We start from the raw sequence: 12,565 nt of genomic DNA on the forward strand, positions 1-12,565 counted from the left end.
CACTATCATGACTTTTTCGTGACTTGTGTCATACTATGATTGTTTTCAACATACTATCACTAAAACAGTAATAAGATGAGGATTTATCTGGGAGAAACTGATGAGGTTGCTGCATTGAGAGTTGTCAGAATGCAGCCAGTTACATTGTTGACATCTAACTGTAGCAGAAGAACACTCCGCTTCGACGAGGATGGGATTCGAACCCACGCGTGCAGGGCACAATGGATTAGCAGTCCATCGCCTTAACCACACGGCCACCTCACATTTTTTGACATACTATACTGTGACTTTTTTAACACTTTTTTCAAGATACTATACTATGTCTTTTTTAACACTTTTTTCAACATAGTATACTCTCTGTATACTCTCTATGACTTTTTCGGCATACTATACTATGACTTTTTATCACTTGTTTCGACATACTATACTATGACTTTATCATTTTTTCAACATACTATACTATGACTTTTTATCACTTGTTTCGACATACTATACTGTGACTTTTTTCGACATACTATACTGTGACTTTTTTAACACTTTTTTCAAAATACTATACTATGACTTTATCACTTTTTTTGACATACTATACTGTGACTTTTTGAACACTTTTTTCAAGATACTATACTCTGTCTTTTTTATCACTTTTTTCAACATAGTATACTATGACTTTTCGACATACTATACTATGACTATTTTCGACATACTATACTATGACTTTTTTTGACATACTATACTATGACTTTTTTGGCATACTATACTATGACTTTTTTCGACATACTATACTGTGACTTTTTTAACACTTTTTTCAAAATACTATACTATGACTTTATCACTTTTTTTGACATACTATACTGTGACTTTTTGAACACTTTTTTCAAGATACTATACTATGTCTTTTTTATCACTTTTTTCAACATAGTATACTATGACTTATTATCACTTGTTTCGACATACTATACTATGACTTTATCATTTTATCAACATACTATACTATGACTTTTTATCACTTGTTTCGACATACTATACTATGACTTTTTTGGCATACTATACTATGACTTTTTTCGACATACTGTACTATGACTTTTTTATCACTTTTTTGACATACTGTGACTTCTCTCGATACACACTATCATGACTTTTTCGTGACTTGTGTCATACTATGATTGTTTTCAACATACTATCACTAAAACAGTAATAAGATGAGGATTTATCTGGGAGAAACTGATGAGGTTGCTGCATTGAGAGTTGTCAGAATGCAGCCAGTTACATTGTTGACATTTAACTGTAGCAGAAGAACACTCTGCTTCGACGAGGATGGGATTCTAACCCACGCATGCAGAGCACAATGGATTAGCAGTCCATCGCCTTAACCACACGGCCACCTCGTCTGCACTATGTCATCCTATACTATGACTTTATAATTTTTTCAACATACCATACTATGACTTTTTCGGCATACTATACTGTTACTTTTTATCACTTGTTTCGACATACTATACTATGACTTTTTATCACTTGTTTCGACATACTATACTAAGACTTTTTTTCGACATACTATACTGTGACTTTTTTAACACTTTTTACAAAATACTATACTATGACTATCACATTTTTGACATACTATACTGTGACTTTTTTAACACTTTTTTCAAGATACTATACTATGTCTTTTTTAACACTTTTTTCAACATAGTATACTCTCTGTATACTCTCTATGACTTTTTCGGCATACTATACTATGACTTTTTATCACTTGTTTCGACATACTATACTATGACTTTATCATTTTTTCAACATACTATACTATGACTTTTTATCACTTGTTTCGACATACTATACTGTGACTTTTTTCGACATACTATACTGTGACTTTTTTAACACTTTTTCAAAATACTATACTATGACTTTATCACTTTTTTTGACATACTATACTGTGACTTTTTGAACACTTTTTTCAAGATACTATACTCTGTCTTTTTTATCACTTTTTTCAACATAGTATACTATGACTTTTCGACATACTATACTATGACTATTTTCGACATACTATACTATGACTTTTTTTGACATACTATACTATGACTTTTTTATCACTTGTTTCGACATACTATACTGTGACTTTTTTCGACATACTATACTGTGACTTTTTAACACTTTTTTCAAAATACTATACTATGACTTTATCACTTTTTTTTACATACTATACTGTGACTTTTTGAACACTTTTTTCAAGATACTATACTATGACTTATTATCACTTGTTTCGACATACTATACTATGACTTTATCATTTTTTCAACATACTATACTATGACTTTTTATCACTTGTTTCGACATACTATACTATGACTTTTTTGGCATACTATACTATGACTTTTTTATCACTTTATTCAACATACTATACTATGACTTTATCATTTTTTCAACATACTATACTATGACTTTTTATCACTTGTTTCGACATACTATACTATGACTTTTTTGGCATACTATACTATGACTTTTTTCGACATACTATACTGTGACTTTTTTAACACTTTTTTCAAAATACTATACTATGACTTTATCACTTTTTTTGACATACTATACTGTGACTTTTTGAACACTTTTCAAGATACTATACTATGTCTTTTTTATCACTTTTTTCAACATAGTATACTATGACTTATTATCACTTGTTTCGACATACTATACTATGACTTTATCATTTTATCGACATACTGTACTATGACTTTTTTATCACTTTTTTTGACATACTGTGACTTCTCTCGATACACACTATCATGACTTTTTCGTGACTTGTGTCATACTATGATTGTTTTCAACATACTATCACTAAAACAGTAATAAGATGAGGATTTATCTGGGAGAAACTGATGAGGTTGCTGCATTGAGAGTTGTCAGAATGCAGCCAGTTACATTGTTGACATCTAACTGTAGCAGAAGAACACTCTGCTTCGACGAGGATGGGATTCGAACCCACGCATGCAGAGCACAATGGATTAGCAGTCCATCGCCTTAACCACTCGGCCACCTCGTCTGCGCTATGTCTTTATAATTAAAGTTTTTCAAGATACTATACTATGTCTTTTTTATCACTTTTTTCAATATAGTATACTATGACTTATTATCACTTGTTTCGACATACTATACTATGACTTTTTTGGCATACTATACTATGACTTTTTTCGACATACTATACTGTGACTTTTTTAACACTTTTTTCAAAATACTATACTATGACTTTATCACTTTTTTTGACATACTATACTGTGACTTTTTGAACACTTTTTTCAAGATATTATACTATGACTTATTATCACTTGTTTCGACATACTATACTATGACTTTATCATTTTTTCAACATACTATACTATGACTTTTTATCACTTGTTTCGACATACTATACTGTGACTTTTTTAACACTTTTTTCAAAATACTATACTATGACTTTATCACTTTTTTTGACATACTATACTGTGACTTTTTTAACACTTTTTTCAAAATACTATACTATGACTTTATCACTTTTTTTGACATACTATACTGTGACTTTTTGAACACTTTTTTCAAGATACTATACTCTGTCTTTTTTATCACTTTTTTCAACATAGTATACTATGACTTTTCGACATACTATACTATGACTATTTTCGACATACTATACTATGACTTTTTTTGACATACTATACTATGACTTTTTTATCACTTGTTTCGACATACTATACTGTGACTTTTTTCGACATACTATACTGTGACTTTTTTAACACTTTTTTCAAAATACTATACTATGACTTTATCACTTTTTTTTACATACTATACTGTGACTTTTTGAACACTTTTTTCAAGATACTATACTATGACTTATTATCACTTGTTTCGACATACTATACTATGACTTTATCATTTTTTCAACATACTATACTATGACTTTTTATCACTTGTTTCGACATACTATACTATGACTTTTTTGGCATACTATACTATGACTTTTTTATCACTTTATTCAACATACTATACTATGACTTTATCATTTTTTCAACATACTATACTATGACTTTTTATCACTTGTTTCGACATACTATACTATGACTTTTTTGGCATACTATACTATGACTTTTTTCGACATACTATACTGTGACTTTTTTAACACTTTTTTCAAAATACTATACTATGACTTTATCACTTTTTTTGACATACTATACTGTGACTTTTTGAACACTTTTCAAGATACTATACTATGTCTTTTTTATCACTTTTTTCAACATAGTATACTATGACTTATTATCACTTGTTTCGACATACTATACTATGACTTTATCATTTTATCGACATACTGTACTATGACTTTTTTATCACTTTTTTTGACATACTGTGACTTCTCTCGATACACACTATCATGACTTTTTCGTGACTTGTGTCATACTATGATTGTTTTCAACATACTATCACTAAAACAGTAATAAGATGAGGATTTATCTGGGAGAAACTGATGAGGTTGCTGCATTGAGAGTTGTCAGAATGCAGCCAGTTACATTGTTGACATCTAACTGTAGCAGAAGAACACTCTGCTTCGACGAGGATGGGATTCGAACCCACGCGTGCAGAGCACAATGGATTAGCAGTCCATCGCCTTAACCACTCGGCCACCTCGTCTGCGCTATGTCTTTATAATTAAAGTTTTTCAAGATACTATACTATGTCTTTTTTATCACTTTTTTCAATATAGTATACTATGACTTATTATCACTTGTTTCGACATACTATACTATGACTTTTTTGGCATACTATACTATGACTTTTTTCGACATACTATACTGTGACTTTTTTAACACTTTTTTCAAAATACTATACTATGACTTTATCACTTTTTTTGACATACTATACTGTGACTTTTTGAACACTTTTTTCAAGATATTATACTATGACTTATTATCACTTGTTTCGACATACTATACTATGACTTTATCATTTTTTCAACATACTATACTATGACTTTTTATCACTTGTTTCGACATACTATACTGTGACTTTTTTAACACTTTTTTCAAAATACTATACTATGACTTTATCACTTTTTTTGACATACTATACTGTGACTTTTTTAACACTTTTTTCAAGATACTATACTATGTCTTTTTTAACACTTTTTTCAACATAGTATACTCTCTGTATACTCTCTATGACTTTTTCGGCATACTATACTATGACTTTTTATCACTTGTTTCGACATACTATACTATGACTTTATCATTTTTTCAACATACTATACTATGACTTTTTATCACTTGTTTCGACATACTATACTGTGACTTTTTTCGACATACTATACTGTGACTTTTTTAACACTTTTTTCAAAATACTATACTATGACTTTATCACTTTTTTTGACATACTATACTGTGACTTTTTGAACACTTTTTTCAAGATACTATACTCTGTCTTTTTTATCACTTTTTTCAACATAGTATACTATGACTTTTCGACATACTATACTATGACTATTTTCGACATACTATACTATGACTTTTTTTGACATACTATACTATGACTTTTTTGGCATACTATACTATGACTTTTTTCGACATACTATACTGTGACTTTTTTAACACTTTTTTCAAAATACTATACTATGACTTTATCACTTTTTTTGACATACTATACTGTGACTTTTTGAACACTTTTTTCAAGATACTATACTATGTCTTTTTTATCACTTTTTTCAACATAGTATACTATGACTTATTATCACTTGTTTCGACATACTATACTATGACTTTATCATTTTATCAACATACTATACTATGACTTTTTATCACTTGTTTCGACATACTATACTATGACTTTTTTGGCATACTATACTATGACTTTTTTCGACATACTGTACTATGACTTTTTTATCACTTTTTTTGACATACTGTGACTTCTCTCGATACACACTATCATGACTTTTTCGTGACTTGTGTCATACTATGATTGTTTTCAACATACTATCACTAAAACAGTAATAAGATGAGGATTTATCTGGGAGAAACTGATGAGGTTGCTGCATTGAGAGTTGTCAGAATGCAGCCAGTTACATTGTTGACATTTAACTGTAGCAGAAGAACACTCTGCTTCGACGAGGATGGGATTCTAACCCACGCATGCAGAGCACAATGGATTAGCAGTCCATCGCCTTAACCACACGGCCACCTCGTCTGCACTATGTCATCCTATACTATGACTTTATAATTTTTTCAACATACCATACTATGACTTTTTCGGCATACTATACTGTTACTTTTTATCACTTGTTTCGACATACTATACTATGACTTTTTATCACTTGTTTCGACATACTATACTAAGACTTTTTTTCGACATACTATACTGTGACTTTTTTAACACTTTTTACAAAATACTATACTATGACTATCACATTTTTTGACATACTATACTGTGACTTTTTTAACACTTTTTTCAAGATACTATACTATGTCTTTTTTAACACTTTTTTCAACATAGTATACTCTCTGTATACTCTCTATGACTTTTTCGGCATACTATACTATGACTTTTTATCACTTGTTTCGACATACTATACTATGACTTTATCATTTTTTCAACATACTATACTATGACTTTTTATCACTTGTTTCGACATACTATACTGTGACTTTTTTCGACATACTATACTGTGACTTTTTTAACACTTTTTTCAAAATACTATACTATGACTTTATCACTTTTTTTGACATACTATACTGTGACTTTTTGAACACTTTTTTCAAGATACTATACTCTGTCTTTTTTATCACTTTTTTCAACATAGTATACTATGACTTTTCGACATACTATACTATGACTATTTTCGACATACTATACTATGACTTTTTTTGACATACTATACTATGACTTTTTTATCACTTGTTTCGACATACTATACTGTGACTTTTTTCGACATACTATACTGTGACTTTTTTAACACTTTTTTCAAAATACTATACTATGACTTTATCACTTTTTTTTACATACTATACTGTGACTTTTTGAACACTTTTTTCAAGATACTATACTATGACTTATTATCACTTGTTTCGACATACTATACTATGACTTTATCATTTTTTCAACATACTATACTATGACTTTTTATCACTTGTTTCGACATACTATACTATGACTTTTTTGGCATACTATACTATGACTTTTTTATCACTTTATTCAACATACTATACTATGACTTTATCATTTTTTCAACATACTATACTATGACTTTTTATCACTTGTTTCGACATACTATACTATGACTTTTTTGGCATACTATACTATGACTTTTTTCGACATACTATACTGTGACTTTTTTAACACTTTTTTCAAAATACTATACTATGACTTTATCACTTTTTTTGACATACTATACTGTGACTTTTTGAACACTTTTCAAGATACTATACTATGTCTTTTTTATCACTTTTTTCAACATAGTATACTATGACTTATTATCACTTGTTTCGACATACTATACTATGACTTTATCATTTATCGACATACTGTACTATGACTTTTTTATCACTTTTTTTGACATACTGTGACTTCTCTCGATACACACTATCATGACTTTTTCGTGACTTGTGTCATACTATGATTGTTTTCAACATACTATCACTAAAACAGTAATAAGATGAGGATTTATCTGGGAGAAACTGATGAGGTTGCTGCATTGAGAGTTGTCAGAATGCAGCCAGTTACATTGTTGACATCTAACTGTAGCAGAAGAACACTCTGCTTCGACGAGGATGGGATTCGAACCCACGCGTGCAGAGCACAATGGATTAGCAGTCCATCGCCTTAACCACTCGGCCACCTCGTCTGCGCTATGTCTTTATAATTAAAGTTTTTCAAGATACTATACTATGTCTTTTTTATCACTTTTTTCAATATAGTATACTATGACTTATTATCACTTGTTTCGACATACTATACTATGACTTTTTTGGCATACTATACTATGACTTTTTTCGACATACTATACTGTGACTTTTTTAACACTTTTTTCAAAATACTATACTATGACTTTATCACTTTTTTTGACATACTATACTGTGACTTTTTGAACACTTTTTTCAAGATATTATACTATGACTTATTATCACTTGTTTCGACATACTATACTATGACTTTATCATTTTTTCAACATACTATACTATGACTTTTTATCACTTGTTTCGACATACTATACTGTGACTTTTTTAACACTTTTTTCAAAATACTATACTATGACTTTATCACTTTTTTTGACATACTATACTGTGACTTTTTTAACACTTTTTTCAAAATACTATACTATGACTTTATCACTTTTTTTGACATACTATACTGTGACTTTTTGAACACTTTTTTCAAGATACTATACTCTGTCTTTTTTATCACTTTTTTCAACATACTATACTATGACTTTTTATCACTTGTTTCGACATACTATACTATGACTTTTTTGGCATACTATACTATGACTTTTTTCGACATACTGTACTATGACTTTTTTATCACTTTTTTTGACATACTGTGACTTCTCTCGATACACACTATCATGACTTTTTCGTGACTTGTGTCATACTATGATTGTTTTCAACATACTATCACTAAAACAGTAATAAGATGAGGATTTATCTGGGAGAAACTGATGAGGTTGCTGCATTGAGAGTTGTCAGAATGCAGCCAGTTACATTGTTGACATCTAACTGTAACAGAAGAACACTCCGCTTCGACGAGGATGGGATTCGAACCCACGCGTGCAGGGCACAATGGATTAGCAGTCCATCGCCTTAACCACACGGCCACCTCACATTTTTTGACATACTATACTGTGACTTTTTTAACACTTTTTTCAAGATACTATACTATGTCTTTTTTAACACTTTTTTCAACATAGTATACTCTCTGTATACTCTCTATGACCTTTTCGACATACTATACTATGACTATTTTCGACATACTATACTATGACTTTTTTTGACATACTATACTATGACTTTTTTGGCATACTATACTATGACTTTTTTCGACATACTATACTGTGACTTTTTTAACACTTTTTTCAAAATACTATACTATGACTTTATCACTTTTTTTGACATACTATACTGTGACTTTTTGAACACTTTTTTCAAGATACTATACTATGTCTTTTTTATCACTTTTTTCAACATAGTATACTATGACTTATTATCACTTGTTTCGACATACTATACTATGACTTTATCATTTTATCAACATACTATACTATGACTTTTTATCACTTGTTTCGACATACTATACTATGACTTTTTTGGCATACTATACTATGACTTTTTTCGACATACTGTACTATGACTTTTTTATCACTTTTTTTGACATACTGTGACTTCTCTCGATACACACTATCATGACTTTTTCGTGACTTGTGTCATACTATGATTGTTTTCAACATACTATCACTAAAACAGTAATAAGATGAGGATTTATCTGGGAGAAACTGATGAGGTTGCTGCATTGAGAGTTGTCAGAATGCAGCCAGTTACATTGTTGACATTTAACTGTAGCAGAAGAACACTCTGCTTCGACGAGGATGGGATTCTAACCCACGCATGCAGAGCACAATGGATTAGCAGTCCATCGCCTTAACCACACGGCCACCTCGTCTGCACTATGTCATCCTATACTATGACTTTATAATTTTTTCAACATACCATACTATGACTTTTTCGGCATACTATACTGTTACTTTTTATCACTTGTTTCGACATACTATACTATGACTTTTTATCACTTGTTTCGACATACTATACTAAGACTTTTTTTCGACATACTATACTGTGACTTTTTTAACACTTTTTACAAAATACTATACTATGACTATCACATTTTTTGACATACTATACTGTGACTTTTTTAACACTTTTTTCAAGATACTATACTATGTCTTTTTTAACACTTTTTTCAACATAGTATACTCTCTGTATACTCTCTATGACTTTTTCGGCATACTATACTATGACTTTTTATCACTTGTTTCGACATACTATACTATGACTTTATCATTTTTTCAACATACTATACTATGACTTTTTATCACTTGTTTCGACATACTATACTGTGACTTTTTTCGACATACTATACTGTGACTTTTTTAACACTTTTTTCAAAATACTATACTATGACTTTATCACTTTTTTTGACATACTATACTGTGACTTTTTGAACACTTTTTTCAAGATACTATACTCTGTCTTTTTTATCACTTTTTTCAACATAGTATACTATGACTTTTCGACATACTATACTATGACTATTTTCGACATACTATACTATGACTTTTTTTGACATACTATACTATGACTTTTTTATCACTTGTTTCGACATACTATACTGTGACTTTTTTCGACATACTATACTGTGACTTTTTTAACACTTTTTCAAAATACTATACTATGACTTTATCACTTTTTTTTACATACTATACTGTGACTTTTTGAACACTTTTTTCAAGATACTATACTATGACTTATTATCACTTGTTTCGACATACTATACTATGACTTTATCATTTTTTCAACATACTATACTATGACTTTTTATCACTTGTTTCGACATACTATACTATGACTTTTTTGGCATACTATACTATGACTTTTTTATCACTTTATTCAACATACTATACTATGACTTTATCATTTTTTCAACATACTATACTATGACTTTTTATCACTTGTTTCGACATACTATACTATGACTTTTTTGGCATACTATACTATGACTTTTTTCGACATACTATACTGTGACTTTTTTAACACTTTTTTCAAAATACTATACTATGACTTTATCACTTTTTTTGACATACTATACTGTGACTTTTTGAACACTTTTCAAGATACTATACTATGTCTTTTTTATCACTTTTTTCAACATAGTATACTATGACTTATTATCACTTGTTTCGACATACTATACTATGACTTTATCATTTTATCGACATACTGTACTATGACTTTTTTATCACTTTTTTTGACATACTGTGACTTCTCTCGATACACACTATCATGACTTTTTCGTGACTTGTGTCATACTATGATTGTTTTCAACATACTATCACTAAAACAGTAATAAGATGAGGATTTATCTGGGAGAAACTGATGAGGTTGCTGCATTGAGAGTTGTCAGAATGCAGCCAGTTACATTGTTGACATTTAACTGTAGCAGAAGAACACTCTGCTTCGACGAGGATGGGATTCTAACCCACGCATGCAGAGCACAATGGATTAGCAGTCCATCGCCTTAACCACACGGCCACCTCGTCTGCACTATGTCATCCTATACTATGACTTTATAATTTTTTCAACATACCATACTATGACTTTTTCGGCATACTATACTGTTACTTTTTATCACTTGTTTCGACATACTATACTATGACTTTTTATCACTTGTTTCGACATACTATACTAAGACTTTTTTTCGACATACTATACTGTGACTTTTTTAACACTTTTTACAAAATACTATACTATGACTATCACATTTTTTGACATACTATACTGTGACTTTTTTAACACTTTTTTCAAGATACTATACTATGTCTTTTTTAACACTTTTTTCAACATAGTATACTCTCTGTATACTCTCTATGACTTTTTCGGCATACTATACTATGACTTTTTATCACTTGTTTCGACATACTATACTATGACTTTATCATTTTTTCAACATACTATACTATGACTTTTTATCACTTGTTTCGACATACTATACTGTGACTTTTTTCGACATACTATACTGTGACTTTTTTAACACTTTTTTCAAAATACTATACTATGACTTTATCACTTTTTTTGACATACTATACTGTGACTTTTTGAACACTTTTTTCAAGATACTATACTCTGTCTTTTTTATCACTTTTTTCAACATAGTATACTATGACTTTTCGACATACTATACTATGACTATTTTCGACATACTATACTATGACTTTTTTTGACATACTATACTATGACTTTTTTATCACTTGTTTCGACATACTATACTGTGACTTTTTTCGACATACTATACTGTGACTTTTTTAACACTTTTTTCAAAATACTATACTATGACTATCACTTTTTTTTACATACTATACTGTGACTTTTTGAACACTTTTTTCAAGATACTATACTATGACTTATTATCACTTGTTTCGACATACTATACTATGACTTTATCATTTTTTCAACATACTATACTATGACTTTTTATCACTTGTTTCGACATACTATACTATGACTTTTTTGGCATACTATACTATGACTTTTTTATCACTTTATTCAACATACTATACTATGACTTTATCATTTTTTCAACATACTATACTATGACTTTTTATCACTTGTTTCGACATACTATACTATGACTTTTTTGGCATACTATACTATGACTTTTTTCGACATACTATACTGTGACTTTTTTAACACTTTTTTCAAAATACTATACTATGACTTTATCACTTTTTTTGACATACTATACTGTGACTTTTTGAACACTTTTCAAGATACTATACTATGTCTTT

The 12,565-nt window shown here is 29.7% G+C and overlaps 9 non-coding genes across 9 annotated transcripts; all 9 read right to left on the reverse strand.

The window, feature by feature from the left end:
- Positions 1-182: 182 nt before the first annotated feature.
- trnas-gcu lies at positions 183-264 on the reverse strand. The gene has a single exon. It is a non-coding gene; the product is annotated as a tRNA-Ser (tRNA).
- Positions 265-1,306: 1,042 nt separating this feature from the next.
- trnas-gcu lies at positions 1,307-1,388 on the reverse strand. Its single transcript has one exon. It is a non-coding gene; the product is annotated as a tRNA-Ser (tRNA).
- Positions 1,389-2,958: 1,570 nt separating this feature from the next.
- Positions 2,959-3,040, reverse strand: trnas-gcu. The gene has a single exon. It is a non-coding gene; the product is annotated as a tRNA-Ser (tRNA).
- Positions 3,041-4,574: 1,534 nt separating this feature from the next.
- On the reverse strand, positions 4,575-4,656 carry trnas-gcu. The gene has a single exon. It is a non-coding gene; the product is annotated as a tRNA-Ser (tRNA).
- Positions 4,657-6,119: 1,463 nt separating this feature from the next.
- trnas-gcu lies at positions 6,120-6,201 on the reverse strand. The gene has a single exon. It is a non-coding gene; the product is annotated as a tRNA-Ser (tRNA).
- Positions 6,202-7,773: 1,572 nt separating this feature from the next.
- On the reverse strand, positions 7,774-7,855 carry trnas-gcu. The gene has a single exon. It is a non-coding gene; the product is annotated as a tRNA-Ser (tRNA).
- An 895-nt stretch (positions 7,856-8,750) lies between these two features.
- On the reverse strand, positions 8,751-8,832 carry trnas-gcu. Its single transcript has one exon. It is a non-coding gene; the product is annotated as a tRNA-Ser (tRNA).
- A 752-nt stretch (positions 8,833-9,584) lies between these two features.
- Positions 9,585-9,666, reverse strand: trnas-gcu. The gene has a single exon. It is a non-coding gene; the product is annotated as a tRNA-Ser (tRNA).
- A 1,572-nt stretch (positions 9,667-11,238) lies between these two features.
- Positions 11,239-11,320, reverse strand: trnas-gcu. The gene has a single exon. It is a non-coding gene; the product is annotated as a tRNA-Ser (tRNA).
- Positions 11,321-12,565: the final 1,245 nt, after the last annotated feature.

Source organism: Sander lucioperca, chromosome 13 (assembly GCF_008315115.2).
Source record: "Sander lucioperca isolate FBNREF2018 chromosome 13, SLUC_FBN_1.2, whole genome shotgun sequence".
NCBI lineage: Eukaryota > Metazoa > Chordata > Actinopteri > Perciformes > Percidae > Sander > Sander lucioperca.